Source organism: Cydia pomonella, chromosome 17, assembly GCF_033807575.1.
Source record: "Cydia pomonella isolate Wapato2018A chromosome 17, ilCydPomo1, whole genome shotgun sequence".
NCBI lineage: Eukaryota > Metazoa > Arthropoda > Insecta > Lepidoptera > Tortricidae > Cydia > Cydia pomonella.
Window position 1 is genome coordinate 16,283,672 of NC_084719.1, and position 26,199 is coordinate 16,309,870.

General features: G+C 36.6%; 1 protein-coding gene across 2 annotated transcripts in view; it reads left to right on the forward strand.

Moving 5' to 3' along the window:
• Positions 1-26,199, forward strand: part of LOC133526848 (protein fem-1 homolog CG6966) — a 103,147-nt gene that overhangs the window by 36,751 nt on the left and 40,197 nt on the right. The window lies entirely within an intron of this gene.

The following is a 26,199-nucleotide window of genomic DNA, read 5'->3' on the forward strand; positions in this document are numbered from 1 at the left end:
ACTCCAAGAAAAAAGAAACAAATTGTAATAGTATAACCATCTTAATACCGTTTTGACATTCGGTATCGCGGTCGCCAATGCATCTAGTATGTTTGGTTGTCAATTTTTTCTACTATAATTCTCTAGCGTTGTTCATAAACGTCTGTCAAATCTAAGAAGCCGTCGATTCGGTCGACTATACTTGTAGTTTGTCCCTATCCGTCATTTTGACATTTGTCTTTGTTAGTAAGAGACACAACAGAGGTATGCTAAGTTTTTTTTCAATAAGGTGGCTAGTCTTTAGGTACTATTTCACCAAAATTCGGAAAATGCCCGTCATTTTGAAAACATAACCATAACTTAGGACCCATTTATGACTCGAAAATGTTCGTTCCCAGTCTACGGACGTCATTGGTGCATATTTAACCGTTGGTATAAGGACATATTGGTATAAGGACTATAAGGAAGTCTCTATTGTACGGAACAGGGTTATGTTTTTAAAATGACGGCCGTTTTTCCGAGCCTTGATCACAATTCCGTCATCTTCCCAAATTGGTTTTGTCATGTCAAGTCTGTCTAACAGACAAACAGTCTGTAATTTCACCAATCTTTCCGAGCTAAGCGTTTAATGAGTTAGTAATGAATAGCATAATGAGTTACTCATTGCTTTTAAATGCCAGTATTGTGCGTATTGAGTGTCGATATTTACCTCAAGATAACCTAATGAATGATGTTATCATAAAATAAGTGCACTCTTGTTTTAATGATCAATATCTACAACTCATAATTCCACAACATAATCTGTAAATTCCGATTTAATGTGCAAATAATATTAAATACCTTCGTTATCCCATATCCCATAAGTATCCGTTCTTCGACACTAATATTTAAACTTCGTCTATTTTTGTCTTCGTCGTAAATTGACCGCTTTTCATGAAGTCTAGCATGTATATAAATTTTAAGCTGACACGCAGGGAGTGGCATAGGCTATGTTATTATTGGAAATCACCCTGTGAGATATAAGTAAACTTATAGGTGGCGTACAGTCACGTCTGAAAACATCGACACGATCGAAGTGCCAAAAATATGTATACACGACTTTATGGCCCATATATTAGGGTAGTGTATACATATTTTTGGCACTTTTTCCGCATCGATATTTTCAGAGGTGACCGTACATGTCAAAAACCCGTTTATGATAAACTTATTTATCATAAAAAGCGAGCTTAAAAATATTTACACTCTTCAAGTATCGACTATAAAAGTGAAACACTTCAGATTCATCAAATAGGACACTTTGAACGGAAATTTTCAAACCAAGTGACCTGTTTTTATTTCATTGCTATAGAGCGTAATAGAAACAAGAACGATGCTCGACCTCCACCGACCGTCTAATTCCGTCTATGCATTTTACGCACGTCAAGTGGACGAGATTTAGTAATTCTATAAATCCGTGAGCGTTAGGCGCGAGAAAGCTGAAGGAACTCGGCGGGCTAAGAATACATCTCCCTATGTACAGGTTACGAAACCGCAGGTGAGAAGATCGACTTCAGCCAAGGAATAAAGGGCCTTTCATACTGACGCTTTTTGAGATTTTTTATATAAAATTCGCTTGGGCTTCTATAGCTGTCTAAAATAAAAGATGCAGAGATTATCGTTAAACAAAATGGTATGAAACATTCATATTGATTCCTTAGCTTTAAATTCAACATTATTTTACATAAATATGCAGGTTCTTAAGGTTGCTGCCCTAGTGCCATACGTGTCACGTCACCGACAAAAGTTGTCATTGTGGCGTAATGCCTTAGAATTAACCTAAATATGCTAAATACCAATGTATTAATGAAATAAGAAATCTCAAGATACTTGTTCGGAAGAAATCTTTAAAAGTAGTTTATGTGACAGCTACATAATAAAAGGCATTAACACATTCACTGCCAGACAAAAAACGGCGCACTACCCCAGAAACCGGTGGTCTATAGCTGCGTACAAAACAACCTGCCTAGCGGGTTGTCCGGCATCTGAACAAAGTTCACGAGCGCCCACCAGGTGGGTTCCCGGCAGTGAATGTGTTAAAATACACGAGTGTGGGTTTAAGAAACGAACGAAGTGAGTTTCTTAATAGGATCACACGACGAGTTTTTTAATGCCTAATTGTAATATACATACATACACTATTTTATCTACACACATATTATAAACTTTCTATGATATATTCACTAACCAAAATTACAGGGCATCGTTGGTCTCTTGGCGGAACTCGCGGATATGTGGTGGCATCACCGAAATATTTTTATCGCTCATTTTACACGAAACTTTTGCTATAGTTACTTTAAAAACAACAAAACATATTCATTTTATACTTAAAACTAATTAAAAGATAAACTGTAAGTACGTCAAATGGCGGCAAATGAAATCTTTTTTCACGCATGTCACGCATTCTTAGTTTTTTTTTAATTCAGAGACAAACTAGAGTCGAGGGCCTATTTCCGTATCATTCAATACAAACTAACATGCGAGATATGTCAAAATTTTATGCAATTGACATTTCATTTCGAACAAAAGGCATCTCGACTGATATTATAATAGAGGTCAAATGGAATAGCTTTTTTTTTCAGAGATGTTTCAATTTCGAAGTCATAATCAAATCGATTTTGATGTAGTTATGAAGCAATTACAACATCATCACAGATAAGAAATTTGTTGTAACAAAACAGTTTATCGTAATGTTGGCCATTATTAACGGATTGTGAAGGCATCATAGAGGGTTTATGATATGTATGTGGGTAGATAAAAGTTATTACTATATATATTATGTAAGTTTTACTAGGTTCTAAATTCTAACCTCCGCAGGTCACTTCGTGGTTTATTATTGCTTTGCGTCACTGCGTTACTTTCTTTTGACTTATCTATTCAGGAAAAATATGCAAATATCACATGATAAAAAACCACGAAGTGAACAGCCGGTAGAGTATTAAACTATTTACATTCTTAGGCTACGTTACATTGTTAGAGCTGTTTTTCTCGTGTTTGATTTATGATGAATATATGTCTCGTTCACGAGACTTACGATCACGCAATAACAACCAAGCAAAAAAACATGTCTACTTCCTTCTGCGTTATGAAACTTACAGTAACATTTAAAAAACTACATGACTAAGCAATTATTTAACTGGTACCTATTGATTTTATATAAAGCTGCCATTTCATATCTGTGTGCCGTTTGAATTTGTAATGCCCCTATTAGTGACGTGATAAACGAGTTTAGTTATGTGCGAAACATACAGAATTATAACTACGGACAGCTCCTACTCATTGAAAATTGTTACCCGTAATACGACTTTGTCTCAAGGAAATAGAGTAGAATATAGTAAATACCTGTGAATTATATTCGTATTTGCGAAAGTTGTCTATATTTTGGACTGGGTGCCAAATATGTATGAATACTATGAATGTATTGTTCTGTTACGCACGTTAATTTGTGGGTGTGTCTGCTTTGGTATTTCAGAATACATTGTCGTAATATAATAACGTGGGAAATTACATATACCACCAAATTGTTCACACACTGCATTGGATAATCTCTGTGTCTCATTTCGTGACAAATTAGTTTTTTCTTTATTAATATTGATTAATTTACGAAATAAATAAATATCTCCTTCCTCGTCTGTTTTTTTATAGAATAACCATCTTTTTATCTTTCCTCCTTTTTTCACTAATTTTCCTTAACCTCGTGCCGCCCAATTTACATTAGGATGTACACTCCATTTTGATGGAATGTGAACCTTCATTAAAAACAAAGTAGCATTTCATTTGTATCGTAAAATATCCGAACAAATGAAAATCAACTTAATTACAAATTCAACTAGATTCAAACTTCCTTAGCTATAATTTTGTATGATGGGCGACACGAGGATAAACTAAGTAATCAAGCAATTTTATTAAACGACTGCCAGACTTACGTCATAGTTTAAAAGCTGATTTTTTTCTATAAATGGCCCTTTAACGCATTCACTGCCAGGGGGCGTGGCCTAGGAACAAACTTGTATTGAACTTGTGGTGAACGCATATATGCGTCGGTGGCAGTGAATGCGTTAATAGGTAAGAACGAGCCCCAATTATGAAACGTGAGTCGTGGTTGCTTTGGCAGCTATCAGCTAAGAAAGGTGTCCAAAATTATGGCTTAGTCACGTCATAGTATAAAAGCTACATTTTATTATAAATGTTATTGAGGAAAACTTACGATGTAACGATATAGATATGTTATTTGCGGGCACTCGATTTGGGGCGGTCAACTTCACGAACATATATAATGATGTTTGTTAAGTTGTCAGACACTTTTTGATGGTTGCAAACCCCTGCCAGGGATGATTCTTATCGGGAATCATCGGCAGTCATGGCCTCTTGCTCTATAACAGGATCATTACAAGTCCTAATACAGAAATAAAGTGTTTTATTGTTAATATGATGCACAGACACATAATAGTTTTGATTTTAGACACTGGAAACATTTTTTTAATTCTAAATAACTCAGTCCGTGACACAAACGTCGATTGTTTAGCCCATAAACAGGTTAGCCGTATATACTCGGTACAAATCTCTCTTTTCAAAGCTCCGAAGGCTCTATCTCGCGCAGCCCTTGAGCCGGCGATCAATTCAAGGCCGCTGTTCCAAGGTTCCGAGTACCCTCCAATACCTCTCGACACCTATTCACAAACCATTTTCCATTCGCCATTGACAGTATCGCAGTCTCTACTATTATTTGGTCGCCGTAATGCATCAGCGTTTATTTTTGATGCAACCGATTCTAAGGGTGATTAATCAGTATATTAATGAAATACGACCTTTATTTTTCCTTAAAAAAAGCACGAGATATATTACTATTATGTTTTTATTCAAAATGTCGCAATTAAAGTCGTCCCGCCATCTCTTTCTCGGTCTGCCTCTGCCACGACTACTCTGAGGATGCCAGCTAGTGGCTATTTAGGCCCATCTGTCATCATTCATCCAGCAGACATGCCCAGCCCAGTCCCACTTCAGCCTGGCGGTCTTCATCCCAACATCGACGACACGGGTTTTGGAACGAAGCCATGTGTTCCTCACCCTGTCAGATCTTCGGACACCCAGGATACTCCAAATGAGAATAGTCTTTAGAATCGTTCCATAGCGCTAAAACCTACTTCTCGTTTTAATTTGCGGTTATATAAAAAATAAATGCTGTACATATCAGAACATGCGAGAATCACATGAACACGCATGAACAATGGAGATCAGATTATATTGGACCGTTTTTCCCTAAACTGTCTGTAAGCGTCGTGAATAAGAGCAATAAGAGAATTATACGCTGAAATTAAGTGAATCGTTGCTATATTAATGGCTTGCTTTCTGGGAAAAGCTACTCGTGTACACTCACGCTTTCTTTCTTTTTGTTTATTACCTGCTCTTGGACAACTGAAATAATGGTACTTAAAAATAGTTTGTTCTGAAGAAGTCATTATTTACAGAACGCTATCCTGTAAAAAGGTACTAATGCATGCCCGTGAGACTCAGACATATTATTTAATTTCATATATTTATTTGCACACATGGACAACATATTAAGTATTTACACGAATTTATGTGAACATGTACCCTGGAAGTGTGTAGCAATGTAATATAAGTACTTAATGCTAAATACTACAAACTAAACTAAAAACTTAAATAATTTAACAATTAATCGCTTTAACTTACCTCTGTACTATATACATTGTATTGCATCACAAAAGTGTGTCCGTCTGTCAGTCTTTGTATTGCTAGGGCAAGCTATCGTTCAAGGACTCTGTTAAATTTTATTACACTTTATGAAATGAAATGAAATGAAATTATTTATTTTGCCAGAGACATGGTTACATAAGGTGTTGTAAGGTTTTACACAAGGTAATAAGGTACACACATCTCGCCAACATTAAGGGCATGCAAAGGAATTTCTTACGCTTATTATTTACACAACAATTCATAAGGATATTATTTACATCATAAAACATATTCCTACAGTTAACTATTACAACAATATTTACACAGAATACCTACTTTATAGTTAGTTTAGTACCTACACAGACATTTACATTAATTTTCAAAATTATACAACATCAAAATTACCCAGGTACTTCAAAATACATAAATTATTAAATTTCACAATACATACTAAAATGTCATATATAAAGAGTCGATATCAGCATATAATATAAAGGCATAAATTTTAATATCATTTAAAGTAATAATTTAATAAATAAGCTAGTTTATTCTTACCGATGTACCATACATATTGTAAATTAGGTTTATTTAAAGTATCAATTTCATGTTAAAATATTCAGTTATACAATAAAAACATTTATCTACTAGCCAAGATCGAAACTTTATCAAAAATATATTATACGGCAAAACTCTTAGTTCGAGGGGAATGTGGTTATAGATCTTAGCTGACATAATATAACAATTTTTCCTGAATATGGCTGTTTTAGAAATGGGCTGCTGAACTTTCAACATATTTCAAGTATAATTTGGAATGTGATTATAAATTTGAGTATGTAATAAGGGCCTATTTTGAACATTTTTGGTTCAGGTACGAGTAGAACTAGGTTTTGGTTACGACGAGGGTTTATATGATATCTAAACAAATGCATGTTTTTTAGTTGTTCTTGAATTATATCTAATTACTGATACCTGTTCATAAAATTTAACGAGAATCGGTTGAAAATTGCGACCTGTAGAGGAGAATCTCCGGACATACGAAAGCAGTTTGCCCGAGTCAAAATGGAGATCTTCGCTAACGCTTCGGTCACACACTTCGGCCTATTTTCACGCTGATTTGCACACAATACACAATTATCAACGGTTTGAAAAACTTCCTGAACAAAAACCCAAGGCGAATTTCGGATTTTATGCCCTAACTTGTTCTATCAGTCTAAAGGCCTATTAACGGTACTATTCAAATCCCAATTCCCTCATTATCCCCCTAATCCCAATTTCAATCTCACTATTGTAGATGATACGATTTCTTACTCTAGTATGTCGATAAGATATCAATTTAGGCACATAACCACGAATTTCAAATATTTGAGTTTCGTTAGCATTGTACGGTACTTATGTCTTTTTATCAGTAGGTATGAGCGTTTGTTGGAGTACTTGGAGTGGTCAGTGTCTACTTGGTGCAAAAAAATAATATGGTTTGGCAAAACATGCTAAGACTTGTGTAACTTTGGTCACATAGTCTTGAATGTTCGAGTAAATTAAGCTATGTTTTATATTGGAGATACGAAAATGACAGTTCTATTGGCCAATTATGTACCGTGCTATCATCCTATCATCCTGCTTTTGGTCTGATTTTGTACTTAAATGATGGAAACAAATTTGGACATATGAGTAATAGTTTGAGTACTTTACCTAGTAATTGTATAGTTCGTGTCATCCACGATAACGCAGATATGTCAAATCTAACCTTAAATGACATGACATTACGAGTTAAGGTACGCGTCTTCGTGAATGACACAATCTTAATTTATACGTGATTATATACGTCAACACAACTAGTCAATTGATCAGAAATATTACAAACATGTATAATGTTTCTCTCCCGCTGACTTGCTGTGCATTGTTTAGATTTGTTATTGTCACTTGAGTTTTACTTGACATGTGTTTTACTTCTCTTTTTCAGGTAAGTTTCTTGTTTTTACGGGATTATAAACAACAGCCGAAGAATGTACGGGTACGTACGGTATGGTTAGCTCACGATATAGGAAGGCACAAAAACATTAATATTGATATGTTGTGAGTCTGGATAATTTGAATAAATTGCAATAGGTAAGATAGAGGCAAAAGTAGGTAAGTGAAAACGCGATTGTTTTCTTTCTATGTTTGTTTTATTACTTAGCTGGTGTGACAATTTATTTTGACCACGATCACATACCGTAAGTAATTCGTCACGCCTATGATAATTGGAATTATACCACTATACGAGTATGAAATACGCACATGTTTATCGCTTAGCAGTATTTTTTTCTTAAAATATTACACGTGTTTGATTTTGATACCTACAAGTGTCGGGCTCGCACAAGACATGTATTACTGCGACGCTTTATTGGCAATACAATTGGTATTGCCCCTTGTTCAAAAAGGTCCCGTTCGAACCAAACATTATTGTAAATTTAATTCCACTGTTATCATTGCTGTGTTATCAGCGGAATACTTATCAATGTTTACGATTTTAGCTATCTATTGTTGACTCAGTTTCGAACAAGTATATGTATGATAACCGCGATAACTTACCCGTGCAACATGATAGCGGTTTATGACGTATTATATTCCTAGACGGATGTCTAGATCCTGAAAAAGCGGCCAAGTGTCTCTCGCGCAAACTATTCAGTTTAGAAAAAAATGATATTAGAAACCTCAATATCATTTTTGAAATCCTATCCAAAGATACCCCACACGTATGGGTTTGATGAAAAAAGATTTTTTGAGTTTCAGTTCTAAGTATTTGTTTATTTGTTTATTTATTTAATCAGTTTACAATTGCACCTTAACAGCTAAAGCCACAGCGGCACAAAGTATGGGGAACCCCCAAACTTTATTGTTTTTTTTTTTCTATTTTTGTGTGAAAATCTTAATGCGGTTCATAGAATACATCTACTTACCAAGTTTGAACAGTATAGCTGTTATAGTTACGGAAAAAAGTGGCTGTGACATAATCGGACAGACAGACGGACATGACGAATCTATAAGGGTTCCGTTTTTTGCCATTTGGCTACGGAACCCTAACAAGCATATACCTACAATAGGCTTGGTCGATTCATTTTTATTGCCGACAACATTTTAATGGATTTTATGGCCTATTTAAGTCATATCCCAAAGAACCTACCTATATAGTACCTATATAGTGACCTATGCTGGCCACTTCAAAAACCTTTGACAGTCGCCTTCCCCATTATACAGACGGTCACTTTATACGGGCAGTAAGTATTATCCGACCCGCCATAACCATTGCTGTGCTTCCACTTTATAGTCCGACAGTAAAAAGTAGAGAACAAATTTATACCCGGATACGGCAAAACCATATTTCGCCAATATGCAATAGTTTGTGCCAATAGGACATAGATATTCATACTCATAAGGACTATTTCCACCAAACGGCCCGCATCGCAACGGAACAGAAAGAATTTTACGGTTTATAAACGATACTGAATCATATTCGCACTGTTTTTAAGTCTTTATTACCAAGCTACGCACAACAACCTCTCCGCGGGCGTCTTCCGCGGCATGTGATCGTCACCGAAAGTATCCTGCGACACGCGATCGGCACCGTTTGCTTGCCGTCGTGTCCATTCGGAACCTTTCGGCTGTCGTCGCGTACGATCGAGGTCGTGGCCTGGCGAGCCCACCAGTCATCACTCATTCTCGAAAGTGCACGCGCTGCATAGATAATTATGCATCATGGATTTAGAGGAAAAGTTGATTTGTTTGGTGCAAAAGCACACGTCTTTATGACATTAATTCCCGCTACTATAGTGATAAAATAAGCAGGCAAAATGCGTGGGAGATTATATTATAGAGAGAAGAAATTTTGTTTATTTAATATTTTTTATAATATTATGTATGTAATATAGAATTAATAGTTAACATCGATTTATCGGTTGATTTTGCCACTCTACACGCCCTCCTTCTTTTCTTTTCTTTTCCTGTTTTGTGTTTTCTGTTGATATTCTTCTTCTTCTAATGCAATAGCCAGTAATGCTACGTCAACTTCAACCATTTTCAAAAATTATAACACGTCAACGTGGTAGGAATGACACTAATTGACTGAGCGCGGATACGCTTGCAAGCAACGGACGTACGGTGCCGATCGTATGCGTCGACATCCTGCCGGCCGCGATCGGCTGTTACCGCCCGACCGTATACGTCGACAAACTGCCGGACACGTTCGGTTGTTGCCGCATCCGTTCGTATTCTTTCCGTTCCGTTGCGATGCGGGCCGTTTGGTGGAAATAGGCCTTTACTGAATTGGACTGTGTATCTCGGCGGTGAGGACTGTCGTGGAGGAAAATGCATGGTTTATGTGTAAGTTAGTTTTAATAGAAACTTATGTACATTTTACTCTGTTTGTTCTCCTAATAAATAAAATAAACATAAGAAACAAATATTTACATGGTAGAAAATAGCCAGTGTATAAAGACGCACTGCAGGCGCAGGCGGCAGAATGAGATGGATGTAACATTTTCTGCTCTTTGCAACTATCATGTGAATGCATATTAACGCATTCACTGCCAGGGGGCGTGGCCTAGGAACAAACTTGTATGACGGTGAACGCATATATGCGTCGGTGGCAGTGAATGCGTTAATGTTGCCTGCTTTACTCTCAGTGTGAGTGGTGTGCTCAATTTTTTTTAACTCTATCGTCGGACTGTAATCAACCGGACTAAATTACGTGTAAGTAAAAGAACTAAATCTTTATGTTAAAAATCAAACTCTTTTTCGCTTTTCGAGCGTGCCTTGGTGGTCTACATAATATAAATTCAGCAATGTAGACCCAACACCTAGCTTATGTTGATCCCAGTCATCAATAAAAAGCTGGCGCCGGCGCGAGCGGTGGGTGTGTCCAATGCGACGACCTTTGTAAATTATAATCATCAGTATTCACAACTGCCACACTGGTCGTGTATTTTCATTGCTTGTTCGAGTCGTGTTCTTATATTTACCAGTATAGTAAAACCTTAAGATTTGTTATAATTTTATGGGGCAGTTACACTGGTGCGCTCGAGCGATAGTACTAATCGCGCTAGGAAAGCGATTGGAATTGCGACTTTGTAACAAAACAACTATTTACGCTTTTGTTTACGCGTTGGAGCGTGACTTTACCAAGTTTAGCAAAGTCGTGTCTCTATAGAAACGCTTTAATTACAAACTTACATCTCGGTATTAAGGTTTAAATTAAGTTCAGGGTAAGCAAGATGAGAGCTTGCGTACGATAATCATAAAATTGGAATGTTAGTTGCTGGCGAGGAATTAGAAAATTGAGAGCGACAGTTGTTCCGTTAGATTGATTGTACATCTCCGATAGTGTCAACTACCTGATGAATACGTGCTTTGATGCCAAACGCGTCAATACTTATAGCTTAGGTTGGGTTGCTCTATGTGGGTTGAATATGGCAGTGCAGGAATCTACGCCTTTAATTAAACAAATATCCCGGAAAATCTGACTTGGTATGTGACCATTAGAAATATCTTTGAACGTTGTTTCTGCTATTTACATATAGACAGCATTCGGCACCGTTCCAATGATTGATATTATACGCCAATGTATTGTATTTAGCTGCCAATCAAATGGTGTTTTATCCTATTACCTAGATAACATCTAGCTAAAGTGTCCTGTGAACGTGCTCAGCCAAACAATAGCGGTTTTCATTTGAGCTCACTACATCTCTTACAGTTACCTGTTAAATTTTAAGTGCAATCATAAACCTTAAGGCTTTAGCAACATAAACTATAATTCGAAGAGCACTGGAACCGTTAAATTAGATTTTTCAATGTGATCTTCTACTTTAAACCTATATTAACAAGGGATATAATATAGAGAGCATTGTACGGGTCACGAGTCGCGGTCGAGATACTGTTGCCAGTACCGGTTGACATTAACTTTGACACTTGTTCAGCTTTTTGCGTTTGGTCTAGTTATTTTAGACAATGATATTCTATTTAAATTTGGTTCAGTAATTTCAGCGTTCATGAAGAATTAACTAGGTGCTCCATTGTCTCATTTTGATTTCAGGTTTATGGTTGCGGAGCCACTGATATCTACTTAGTTTAATAAGAGTGAAAAATTTTGACAACCGCTTGACGTGACATTTATGTCTTTTCGAAATCGAATCTAAATTTGGGTCATTCCAGATGATGCAATGACAAGTGACTTGCATTTTTTTTTAAATCAATTATCCGAATTTAAGTTTAAGGAGGGAAAGTTAGGAATAAAACAGAGACTCGCGTTAATTTTGATCCCATTTTAATAAAATATAAATAAATAATTCGCCACCGTCGCTGTATTAAAAAACCCTCCCTGGTTCTGTGCTAATATAACATTGAACTCATGGCCTGCTTGCTGATGGTTTCCAGCATTTCGACCACCAACCACTCAACATATTTATATTGTATGTAAATGTCTAGAATATCCTCGGATGACTCAGCTTCCCGCCCAATGGGTCAATCAGCCAACCTATTTGATTAAATACATAACCAAGTACCAAGTTCGAGGAACTAGACGTCCGCCTTATTGTATAGATTCCGTACCTCATTTGCATTTCCTGTCACTGGAAATAGAAATGACGCAGCAGGCCCCACTGGTATAGAACGACAATGAAAGTTGAACTTTCTCAGGGTTAATCAAAGGCAATCATCGCTTTGTCGTAATGAATTATGAATAGGATAGGAAACTATATTACTGGTATCTATACAGTGGTGAGAGCGTTAAACATAACTGTTAGACAAGCCGGAGCTAATCTGAGGTTTTTCATTGTCTTTGTGGTGTTTAATTGTCTCAAATAAGACAATCCGGAGAAAATCCAGTTTAGAGGACTCTTCACCACTGAACCCTAGTTTATTTAGTTGAAATACATACAACTGCTTAGTGGCCTTATCAAAAATTTAAATGGTGAAAACCTAGTGGTACGTTTCTGTATTCTTAACAATTCGATGACCCATGCGGTCGATAGTGACTGTTTTAGAGTTAGTGATCGAGCTCGTGCTCCCTAATTAAGAGCCTAAGTCACATTCGTACCCAATACGACTAGGACAGTTTGGGATCTCTTGTCATATAAAATATTTATGCGTATAACGTGTTCAAAGATTCCGCAAACAAGATTTACGCACCGGCTTATATGGCGGAACCATTTTATGTGCTCAATCTTACACACATGTTATACAGGTTTTTATAACGTAAATTCTCTCGCGATTGAGCATAGTGGGTTCGGATTTGTCAAAATATGTAACACTTGAACCAACCTGTCCAGCAAAAAGTCTACTAGCTACAACTTTGTCACTATGAAACACTATTATTTAACCGCTCAGCTACTGAGCTCTTACAATCAATGGCGATTTACATATTTATGCGATCGAGTGATTAATTGATTTCTTATTTATATACCTAGTGGTAATAGTAGTGTAGTATTTCATCATGGTTCGTGAGTCGCCCTTTAATTGCAATGATACAATTATTGTCAGTGGTTTGTCTTGAGTTTTATTGCTCTTATTAGGGATCCTTAAGTAAATGTCATCTCGCTTTGTGTGGCACAGCGGATGTAACTCCAGATTTAGAGCAGAGCCCAACTGGGGAAGTACCTCCACCTTACAGAAAACCTCGGCCAAATAACACTAGACCCTACTCGTAGTGTTGTGTTCCTGCCGGTGAGTAAGGTTGCCAGAGCTCAACGAGGGTGCGGAGTGTTAGGGTCGGCAACGCGCATGTAACTTCACTGGAGTTACAGGCGTTCATAGGCTATGGAGACAGCTTACCATCAGGCGGGCCGTATGCTTGTTTGCCACCGACGTAGTACAAAAAAATCGTCCTATTTTGTTGACAAAGTGCATTTCTCTTTTTTGGTACAGAATTATTGAATTTGAACAACACTGATTCTACATTATAGAACGAGTCTCTTACGTGTAGTTACGTTCAGAGTAGTATGTTCATGGCATATTTCGTTAGATTTTATGGGAAGCCCCCAGATCGCCCCAACAGTCCAGGCAGTCTATCTAGAGTATCTAGATTCAATCTAAAATCAGACTAATGTTTTTATTTTTACAGTAGCCTAAATGAACTTAATCAATTTGCAGCCAATACGAGTACTAGGAACGATCCCATTAATTAGTCGGATGAACCGTTACCCATAACCGGTACTCATTCTTTACTTTTTTTTATGCTTAGCGCCTCTATGCACTGGAACAAATGGAATAATGATCAATAATTGATTAATGGTAATTAAACCAAATAAGAACTTTTTGCTATTTATACTTCTGTAGGTCAGTGGGTATGATAATTCCGTTATAACAATGCTATTATTGTTTTATTTGACTGACAGCCTCTTTAGCCTAGTTGAGAGGCCGTCAATCCACCCCTCTTTTGATTTACCTAATAACTGTAGTCAAAATAGTAATGTGAACGATTTAGGAATTGTTTGCTGGCGACAAGACATTGTGGACGATTTGAAAAGTGACGAATAGGGTTGTGGATTTGTGGACGAAGCGGTCCAGAGGCATTATTTATAACCATCGTTAACACTGTTAACTGATAATTTGTAAACATAATCATAAAAACATAAATAAGGTCACCCCATGGTCAGTTATACTTTGGCAAGCCAGCTTAGTCAGTAATAAGACGGCAAATCTGATAAATGCTGGTCCGCCGACATCGCGCATACAAATTTTGATCTCGCTTTTTTCTACTGATAAAATTAGGTTTTAGTCAATAGGAAACAACTTATTGAAAGGAAGGGGTCCAGTACCATTTCTCATTACAAAATAGCTTTTTATTACTTGAGTCTCATAAACAAACTTGTATAAATAGTAACGAAACAAAGCGATCGAAAATGGTCTGAATTGCTTCGAGAAAAGGATGGTACGGCCGTGCTTTTTTGCTCGACTTGGTGGGGGCACTGCCGTGCCCCCAGATTGTGTCTCGCATTTCCTCCGCCACGTGGGAATTGACTTTGACCCCCTTTCGTTATCTGTGCTTTATTTAACATTACCATAGCGCTTTGTTTATTGTTGGACCTGCGAATATGGCTCATATGACCCCAATCTTATCTGGTCGTGTAATCCCATTGTTACTTGTTACTAAAGATAGGCGCCAATAGGAGCTTTCTTCGATTACACATTTTTAGTGTGCATGTGCGTATGTCGGGTGTCACAGAATTATTTCTGACTTTCTACAATATGACGCTTGTACCACGGCGTTGGCTTTGTAGGCTTAGTACAGGATCGCCGCGGTAGTGTCATAGACTACCCGTCTCTCTCTAATTAATACAGTTAGAAAGACGGGTAGACGCGCGAGATAAAGCGCTTAATTCGCTTGAACTGGAACTATCTCTCTTGTCTAGTACTGTGCTTGGAATGCAATGTGTAGACATGGGATTGTGAGAATTGATTTGTTTTAGAGCATAGTCTTGCTTAGAGAATCTATTTGAATTCTTACGAAAATACTAGGAAACCAATTTTTGGATAGGTATTTCCTGTATGAAAGGACTAACTGATTAGCAATCTTATCGAGTATAATTTAAAGAACATATCATATTTTTGGCACTGATAGTATTAATACATTATCTACCTATTGTCATATTTGGCATAGCTATTGTTTAGTTTATAATTAAATACAACCTTGAAGGAAGGAAGGAAGGAACGAAGTGAAGTATACCTGATGACTCAGGTCATAGGTATATTTATAAACAGGGTATATCGTTTCAAATTTTTACTGAGAAAATTATTTATTTTTGTGTAATATTTAACGATGTTACCAATTCGTCAGATGACTTCCAGTCCGAAAGAATTCTCGTAGGCAGGACTTTTTAAGTTCATCGAAAGTATTAGAAGCGCCGACGCGATGCCATTCCATTTCTACGAAGCCGTAGGACAAGAATTGTATGGAGGCGTCAGGCTCCAGACCATACATCAACTATTGTCTTCAACTTTCTCCATGGACGCAGACAATACAGGCTATGAGGTGAAATCGGTACAATTGCTTTGCCGAACTGATACCAGTGACCTCGTAATGGGTGATTCACGAGGTCAAAATTCTTCTTTAAGTTTTATTTGATTAATAGGTAGTCTAGTATGCTTTGGACTTGCGGCAAGACCCGTACAACACAGGGAAACAATTTTGATCAGATTTGATCATTTTAATCACATTGGATGTTATTGCTGACAATAAATTAGAATCACAGGGGGCATTCCAGAAAAATGACGTAACCGCAAATTTTTAACACTTCGTTAACGTTTGATAACTTAGCTTTTAGCTTTAAATTCAACGGTATATAATACTGATTTAAGGTAGCTGCCACACGCATCACGCCCCCGAAAAGTTGACCTCTTTGTGGAATACCTCACATGCTTACTTCGATTTTTAACTTTGACAACTTGACGTTAGTGTGATGTATGACTATAAATTAATCAGATGGCAATGGGAGTAGGAAAGGACTCCGCACCAGCATAAACAACGCTTAACTATGATCAATGATAGACAATCAGTTTATATGAATATCATAAGCGATGTTATCATATTTACCCAGGCGCTGGACTTTAGTTTCCACCACTAATGGTCGCCACAGCAATAGATCCTTTATCCACTTCCAAGAACTTTCTTCATCTTTCTATAAATTCTCTACAGCTAGTATGGCGACGTGGGTACTTAAGTTGAGGCACTTAATGTTCCATCATCCACCTGTCAAGGAGAATTCGTAATCCTCATTGCAAAAACGTGAAGTCCACCGATGGCCAATCAAGAGTGTTTCTAGTAGTACAGTCAGTGGCAGAAGTAGCTGAGCGCTTTTGTATTCTCTGAACAATAAAGATGCATGCAGTTCGTTTTAAACACGTCGCCCGCTTAGCAACTTCTGCTGCTGACTGTACTTAATTAACTGTGCGCCTGGAATGTGCATGTGATGAAGAAGTGGCAATATGGCTGCCTTTCCACTGAGCTGGAGATTCATGAAAGAGAGAGAGAGAGAATCAAACACATCTCTCATCATGAATCAATCAGTGTTGTATTGGTTGTAATCCATATCTCTTGTCCGCTCCGCTAGATATCACCGTAACGTCATAGTTGTTCGAATGCAAGCCAATGAAAAAAATTAGATTCTAATTCGTAGACTGAGGCGACAGCGGAATGCCCAAGTTAGAGTAAGCCAGACTGATAAGTCTGGCGTAACTTGGGCATTACCGCTCTCTTATGTCAGCCGTGTGACAAACCTGCAGTGAAACCGCAGCGAAAGTCTTTACGCAATGCACCCGATGCTAATCACTGAATCAGTGAAAATTGTGCCAACCTCCATGCCATTGTTACCCTGCAATACAGTGCGTTTTCCATTGGCAGGGCATCATCAATTATGCGTTACTCCAGTGTCAATAAGCACGCCCGTCTTTTACATTTCATTAGTCCGATTAGAACAGCATCAAGAGAAACAAACGGGTTCTTTAAATCTACACTTTATTCATTATGTTACAGGGCTCAAAGTTAGATTCGCTTGTAAATGACTTAGCTCAACTGCACTAAACCTCTGCATATATTTGTTGCTCGTAATTATTTTATCATTTACATAAATTTTCCTCGCGCATTAATTAGTTTTGTCACGAAAGGGTTTCCCTTGAAAGCGGTTATTAGATCAGGTTTATGAGATTATATCGTGATTCGTTTGCCTTGTATTGTTTAGTATCTTGTTGCCATGAGCCATGAACTTAGGCTGATAAAGAATTTAATTTCTGTGCCACTTCGTCCGTTTTCACAGTGACAATTACGTAATAAATAGGATTATTTTTATTATATTCCGACATGTCGTAAAATGCATTTGAGGTCAGGCATTCTTTTAATTTAGCAAAGAATGTCTGATCATTATCAATATTTCGAATGTTGGGTAGTTTATTAAAGATACCTGGCCCCTCAATGAATACTGTTTTGTTGGATTTCGCAAGTCGACCACATGTTGAGTCTAACATATTTTTGTGTTTTAGTGTAATACGTGATCTTTTAAATGTCTTAATTGGAAATAGTTGAATGTTACTTCTTATATATTTAATTATGTAAAATAGGTACTGTGATGTTAGATTCAATCGATATAAAAGCCTCAAAGAATCTCACTACTCAAAGAATCACATTACTCTCACTGTGACAACTAGCACAAATATCAATTGCCATGACGCCCATGACCGTATATGTATATATATTCGTAATGCAGATAAACTGTATGCAAACCAGAACTACTTAAGGAAAATCTTGTTCTGTAAGAATTTTACTTGTAAGACTGTTCGAATGTATATACATATTGGGATTTGGGATAGGAGCAAGTCTTTCATGTCTGTCTGCCTTTTAATCTTCATCAAAATAGTATAATTATTTGTCTGGATGAGGTGTCAATCTTATCCTATCGACCACTATGTGATCGACATCGATTTCCTGCCATTATGCAACCGTCTCGGCGTCGTGTCGGACGCGGGCCGCTTTAGAGAGCGCGCGAAAGTCGGCCGGCTAACTGGGCTACTGGGTGACTCGTACGCGGGTCCAGTTTAGACCTAAAATCGCCAAGGTGACGAGGTCGTGTATCCCTTTTGGACGTGCGAGTGAGTTAGTGTGGAAACAATGAGACCTCGACTTTGTTTTGCTTTTGATAAGAGATTAGAGAAGAGCCTTCAGCATACTCTTCATGGACGCTGGGGCGTTCTGAGAAGAAGTTACTTGTGACTCGGTCACCGGTCTTATTTCCTGATTGAGATTGTCTGTATAGTCATCTATTATTGACAAACAGTTGTCAAAAATCAGTTTGCAAGTTGTCTACGCAGATATAGCTTGGGAAAATGGCACATATGTACTCGAAAGATTCTCTCTCTCGTACGAGTATCTGTTTCGGAGATATGCCTCCATAAGTTCCATAACAAAAAAGTTTAATCATGACGTTTGCAATCGGTTTACATTATGGTCGATAATAAATTATTTACCGGGTAAGTAAAGGTCTTATTTACAAAAACAAACAAATCATGGTGTGACCTTTACTTTAAGTCATTAAGGTGATAGTTGACGACCGCTTCTCCATGCAAACGTACGTCGCCATTATGGATATTGACTATATGGAAAATATTTTTACATAATTTGATATTTAGTAACACAGCTATGCCCCTCCGTTTGAACTTTTTTTGTTTATTGTAAGAGTAAGAAGCGAAAAACAAATTCCATGCCACTTTTTTAAAACTTCTAACTCTTATAATAATATAAAAACGAAAAAAAAAACATCGAACGCGCATAGCTGTAGTTAATATACATCAAATTGTGTTAAAATATTTTCTATAATGTTAATATCCAAAGAGTAAATTAGGGACTACGTTTATATGGAGAAGCGATTACATTACATAACTTAGTCCCCTTTCCGCAACTATACTCGATTTCTCAAGGACGACTTTCTTGTTTTAGCCAGTCTGTAAGATGCTACTTTAAGCTTACCTGTATTTTTTGTAGCCTTTGGCTTATCAACTTTAGTTGGGAGATTGTGTAAGTTTTTCCTTACAAACATTATTATTTCAAATATATATATATATATAGCGACGGCAGAGTTAGAATAAGTATTTCCTTCAATAATTCTCATAGTGACTCACGCGACCCCAGGTTGTAAATTGATCTAATTGCCCTTTTTTGCAAAATGATTATTGAATCAGTATCAGCAGCTGATCCCCACAAAATACGACCATAAGTAATTATACTGTTAAAGTAAACGAAGTAAACTTACCGTGCCGTCTCTACATTGGTAAGCTGCCTTATTCTCCTTACTTCAAACGCAGCGGAGCTCAACTTGCTAGTTAATGAAGTTACATTGGAGCCCCATTGTAATTTGGAGTCTAAAGTTATTCCTAAAAAAACAGTCTTAACAAATTCTAAAGTTTGACAATTTAATATTAGAGAGCTAACTTATCATTTGAAAATGTCATTTCTACTCTAATAGACTACATTTTCAGTTGATGAGTTAGCTAGTGAAAGCAGTTTCAGCTAGTATACATTTAGTGTTACTCAGAGTCAGCACTAGATTATTGGCAGCAAACCAGTCGAATATCATGGATAGGGTATTGTATGATTCAATAAGCTGAGTATATTTCCTATCAACTTTGAACAAAAAAGAAGTACCGTCAGAAAACATAACAATGTGCTACCATATATGGCATTACCGGCTTACCATATATGGCAGGTCATTGACATACACAAGGAATAAAAATGGGCCTAAAGTAGATCCTTGGGGTACTCCCATCTCCACTGATATTTCGGAAGAAATTACTCCATTAACTGTTACCTTTTGATTTCTTTGTGCTAGATATGATGTGTAATAATATATATTATGGATTCATCTCATTCATCCAAGAAATTGCAAAAATATATTTGTACGACATACTTGTATGAATTTCATCGCGTTTCTGTTCCATCGCGTCCGATTGCCTAAACGTTGCATCGAAGTATGCCACGACCTGAACTGGTTAACTAATGTTATTATTCGGATCATTACTTCTTTAAAAAAAAGTACGTTTCACACTTTTACTCTTGACATTCACTAGAACCATGCTTCTTCGGAAGGTTATACCTAGGTACCCTTCTTTATAACAACATTACCTTTCCTCGTTTTTGTGACGAAATATTGACCTTCAAAAACAACAAAACTGCAACAGATTTTATTTTTAAAGATGAATTCAGAAGAACGCCAATTCTTTGTAAAAATGTTGACAGTAATGAATCTCGTTCACAATCCATTTTAACCTTTTTTGTATGACCTGTGTTAGTGTACAATCACCTATTTGTGTATAATAATAAGGCCCGAAAAAATTTCTCTGACACGACTTTGTTTACACCCGTAAAATATAGAAGGTAATTTTTTCCCTTGACGTAAACTAATAGTAAAACAAAGAACAGTCATTTTGGTACTAATCAATGCAATTCTAGTTGAGACTTAAGCAGTATTCAATCTTTTCCTCGTTGTTTCTAACCGTTGTCGAATCCGGGTCGTCATAATTGCATATATGACAGTCAAACATCCGTCAGTGGTAAAGCAACCGATCTTGATTAAGTAGTTTAAGTACCGGATTGGGTCCATAATGATTTACAAGTTCCAACGGGTCGTAAGCAGCATCCTGCCCAGTGTAATCAAGGTCCCCCTCGCAATATGTCTGTCAGTATCTTTGTGACTTTATTAGGTGATCTACTGGAGTATATGCGAATTCAGACAAAAAAAAAGACTTCTTTACTTACATAGCTCATAAAGGCATAATCACTGGCCGCATACCAAGGAAGCGTAGGGATGGACGTATGGCTATGCGTTAGGCGGACAGAATAACATCAGAGACAAAAACCAACATTGCAGACTAGCATGCACCGGGCCCAATATAGAGCGGCTTGGAGAGTACTGGTGAAGAATGTCCACAGTCGTTACGTCCCTCAGCTATGAAGATACGTCAAGAAAGAAGACCTACATAGATCAAAATTGTTGTCGTTTCATCAAATTAATCAAATTTAGAAATCTCCCATCTGTCACATGTCTTGGGACAAAAAACGGTAAGAATGAGTCCCTTTTAATCTTTTCAGGAACGTTTTCCTAGAAGTATCCATACGCCTCATGCTCAACTCAGTTCAGTAAAAAGTTCAGGTAAGTAACAATTTTCTAAGTAAATCAATTCTAGGGGTCAAATTATACTAGAGACAAGCTCACAGTCGAGTACAAAATGTTTAATAAATAGATATTGTAGATAATTGGTCAATCTGTTGAATAACGCTTCTAAATTGTATTTACACATGGTGCCCTGCTTTCAGGCTTCTGCTATTTTGATTGATCTGGTTTATTGGTAAATGAATTTAGGTTTAGAACGCAGATACCTGCCATTTCGGTATCTGCGTTTGCTGATATATGCTGGTGACTCGGTTCTCAATACAATATGATACATAAATACGTCCTGATAGCCTGAGAGCGCCGGTAGCCTAGCAGTAAAAGGGTGCGACTTTCAATCCGGAGGTTGCGGGTTCAAACCCCGGCTCATACCAATGAGTTTTTTGGATCTTTTGTACTATTCGTTTTTCGATGAAGGCAAACAGTGAGGACTTCCAATAAGGCCTTGTTTCTCCTCTGGGTTGAAGACGTTACTCCCATAATGTCTAGTTGGAAGGGTTGGAAGGTCAGATGGCAGTCGATCTCGTAAAAATAATGGGCAGAATGCCATAAGCCGTGGCAAAAAGCCGGAGCAACGTGAGGAAGATTAATGATTTTATACGTCCTGATCTGATAATGGAGCTCTGTGATAATAAAATGACTTAATCCCACCAAATATTTGTTTATAAAAATAGATCATTTACAAAAGCAATGCGGACAATGTTACAAATTAAAATATTATCACAGTTTCTTGGATTCCAAAATCTAGGAATGTAGTTTTTTGTGTCTAAAAAACAGGTCTCGTGACCTAATAAGCAATCGCAGAAGAAGTAGATGTTCTCGCATTAAAAGTGATTAACGTCTTTACATGTAATCTTCACTTTAAACTGTATGACGGGTAGGCCGGCTTACGGCGGTCAAGGTGTGGATCCATACATATAATATTCGGAATTTAAATACACACGTGTTCGTGTACTGCCACGGTACCATACGGTGACTGGTCGGACATGCTTTGTTGTATAATTTGAAATTAATCCTTTGTTTGTAGATCAGTGTTGCGTGGTTTTCTTTCGTTGTCTGTTATTCATCGAGTACAACTGTTCGAGAAATGGCATCTCCATTAGAAAGGAAATTCACAATTGTTGATCTTTCTATTGTAGTTGGCGTGCCGTGAACAATCATATTGATGGCGATCATATGTCACGGTTTTGAACCAAGAACTTGTTAAATGCATTGGTGAAATTGTTGTAATGTGGTAATGAAGAAATTTGGTTTTAAATAGACAAGTATATCTATATGAGACAAGATGCTCATCCCTTTTGTCCTTTCACTCGTCTACGACAAGAATTTATGAATGTTTTTATGACGAAAATAGACCGTTAAAGATATTAAACATTTTTCTTGCACAACCTTCAGATAATGGAAAAAATAATTCGTACCTGCAACGAGTAACACTACAATTCTACACGCTAAGAAAACGGGCCACATTGTATAAAAAAAACGTAAATACAAACCAAAATATAATATTGTAGTTTTATTTTAAAGTTAGCTAGGGAGGTACCTCGACTAAAAATTCCTTTCTTTCGAGTCGTAGATTATTAGGGGCAATCATTTCCAAAATAGGTGTCGTGAAAAGCTATTTCTTAATCTCTGATTTTACCACACCCCATTTGAACTAAAAACCCTATATAATTTAGCTGTCCGTAATGTCCGTATATCCAGCTGTCACGATTATAGTTCAAGGAAAGTATGTACTTCAATGCCCATGGTAGTACCCGCTTATGTTTATTTTGAATATATATTTTACATAAGCGCACGTTTCTGAACAACTTGTTTGGTTTCACGTTCGCCCGGCAGCCGCGGTCTAATATAGTTATGTATATTTAGAACTAAAATAAACATTACGTGACATGGCTTTGGTGATTTTGATACTTTGCGTTTGAATTGCAGCGTTGTAAAAATAATCAGTTTTATACTTATTACATTAAAACTGACTGACTTTGTACAGTCAGCCATGAAAGTGGTTTACCACTTTCCGACTCTATTTGTCAAGTAATACAGTCGAAAAGCAGTAAACCGCTTTCTTGGCTGACTGTACTAGTTGACTAAGGATACAAGTCAATGATCTGTTCCTTCACCATGAGTTACGCGGCCTTAAGAGGAAATATCAGCTGAGCCCCTTTACAGATTTGAGAAATTTGGGTCAATACTCGTATCTCTGTCGCGCTGATGGGGGCGGTTCCTAAAATGTGTGCGATTAGGACAACTGCAACTTAGGCGAAAAATCCTGCGTAAAAATCTCAGAAATCGATGTTTCGCTCTCGACGTTTTCCTGCTTCAAATCTTTACCAATCGAAACGAAATTTGGGAACGGAATGAGAAAGAAATTATCTGTGTCTGACCGTTTTGATTTTTGCGTATTTGACCATTTATAATTTAATGAACCTTAATCAGTTTGTTTGTTTCACCAAAGGCAATCTGCAGTGCCTACTACCTCAAGGAATAAGATAAGATAAGAAACTGGAGACAAAGTATGCCTTCGGCGAGTTTAAAACGACACAAACAAGTAAAGTCAAGTACGCTAAGTCCTGTACCTGCTTTGGTATTATTATTATAAATTGTAAAAAATGACCATAAAATGTCATAAATTGTACCTTTTTAGAAAGCTTATGAACTGAGGAAATGAATTCTGTAATTTGTACGCGAAGCGTTATTACTTTTTTTTTAGTTATGCCTTAAAATGTAACAAGATTTGAAAAAAAAAATACAAAAACTTCTGACTTCAGATGCTTTTATTTGCAAAATTTTAATATGTTTTGTACTTTTTTTATTATTTTACGTAATAATTTTATAATTGGCTATTCGGAAAATAATTTTTTTATTTGAAAAATACGTAGTGAAAAAAAATACTAGTTTTAGGTCAAAAAGCGGGTATTTATTAAAAAAATCTAAAATCTTGAATAACTTGAAAACCAATGAGTTTTGACCCCTGGTTGACTGGACTTAAATCACTCCAAATAAGCTGTAGAATAACCCCCTTGAAGGAATACGACGAATTACCAGTCACCCTGTATTACTGGCCGGTTCTCAGTTATTGAATTATTAAATAGTGCTATTTTTTTTGTAGTTTTTTTTTTTATTTGTCTAGAATCTCACTTAATGTGTGCAATTTCGATTCGATGATAGAAGACGACGTAGTTAAGCACAGCTAAAATGGAATAGTCGTAGTAATTTTCTCTCCCCATAAAACTATATAACTTTTTTATGTTTGTGAGCGACTTCCACCTCACTACTTTAGGTACTCTATAACTTATAAGTACTCCTTTGTACAGTCAGCGTCAAATACTTTGTAGCAACCAAAGTAGCCAAATAGTTCGGTACACCATATATTTAGTATGGTATGGTGTACCGAACTATTTGGCTACTTTGACTGCTATGCTACAAAGTATTTGACGCTGACTGTACGAGAGATGAGAAAAATTGGTCTTATGTAATGGTTTTCTAATAGAAGTTTTTTATTTGAATGTATGGTCATTTTTTTTTTATTGTAGCTATTTTAGTAATATGTGTTGACTCTCCTATTAATTCACAGTATTTTAGTGCACTATTCGTCATATATTTGTATAAAATGATTAGTAAAATATGCAATCTACAAACTAACCTATATTGTTTACTCTATACAAGTACAAAAACATACAAAGGTGATATATTATTGGCCGGTACAGTACCTCTACCTTCAGCACTATGCTAAGTTTAAAACTTAGCGCCTGGCTTAATAAGTGTAGCCAAGTTACTTCGCGGCAGCTTTGAAGGTAAATTCAATTGAAGGCGCTGCTTACAGTACATGGAGTCACCGTTAATGATAGTAAAGTAATATTAATTACTAAAGCATTAAGATTTCTAATAGTTCCTAACTAGGCTTCAATGGGTTTTAAAAATATTACATTAATCGGTAATGAATTGTTTGTTCATTAAAGTAATAAGTAATTAAACTATAATGAGAATTGTCATCATTAAGTTGAATCGCCTGATCCTCATTAAGTAGTAGTAGTAAAAATCTTTATTGTACAGAAATGAAAACAAAAAAGGTATAAGGTTAATACAGGAAATTGTAGCCTTCGCTTTGGGGCCTGTTTACACATTGATTAGTGTTTATTGCGAGTTCATACTTTTATTTACTTGCTAGGTACTTGCGTTTAGCTGCAAATGTATGAAATTGGAATAAGTTGTCCGCTTTACATTAAGTATCTGTTTTTTCCTTATTGTCAAATCTTTTAACTAACTTGCCAAACCGTTATGACTTTTCGCTAATGTCCTAATAGTTCTTCATAACAAGGAGATAGAGGCGTTTATATTTGAATCCTCTCTCTTAGCATGTGAACTTTGAAGTTTATGTTTATGTTTTTTTTTAATACCACGTCGGTGGCAAACAAAGGTGGCCTGGTGGTAAGCAGTCACGGTAGCCTTTGGACGCCTACAACTTCAGATGTGTTACATGCGCGTTGCCGACCCTTTGTATTTTGTATACACCGTGTATTTTTGATACGTCCGCATAATCAAATGGTAGTTTGTTTAGGCTTTAATGAACATACTTTCATAATAGGTTTTATAAAAACTAACAATTTTGATTTATACATTTAAATTAATTCAGAAAGCAATGTATCACTACTTTGTTTTAACTCAAAACATCGCATTTAGTGACGCGACGTCACAACTGTCACAAGTGACCATGAGTACAAAATACATTGACACTCGAAATATTTTTAAAAATGAATTATGCTCTGGTAATAAGCTACAATAATTTAAAAAAAATCATTCAGAATTG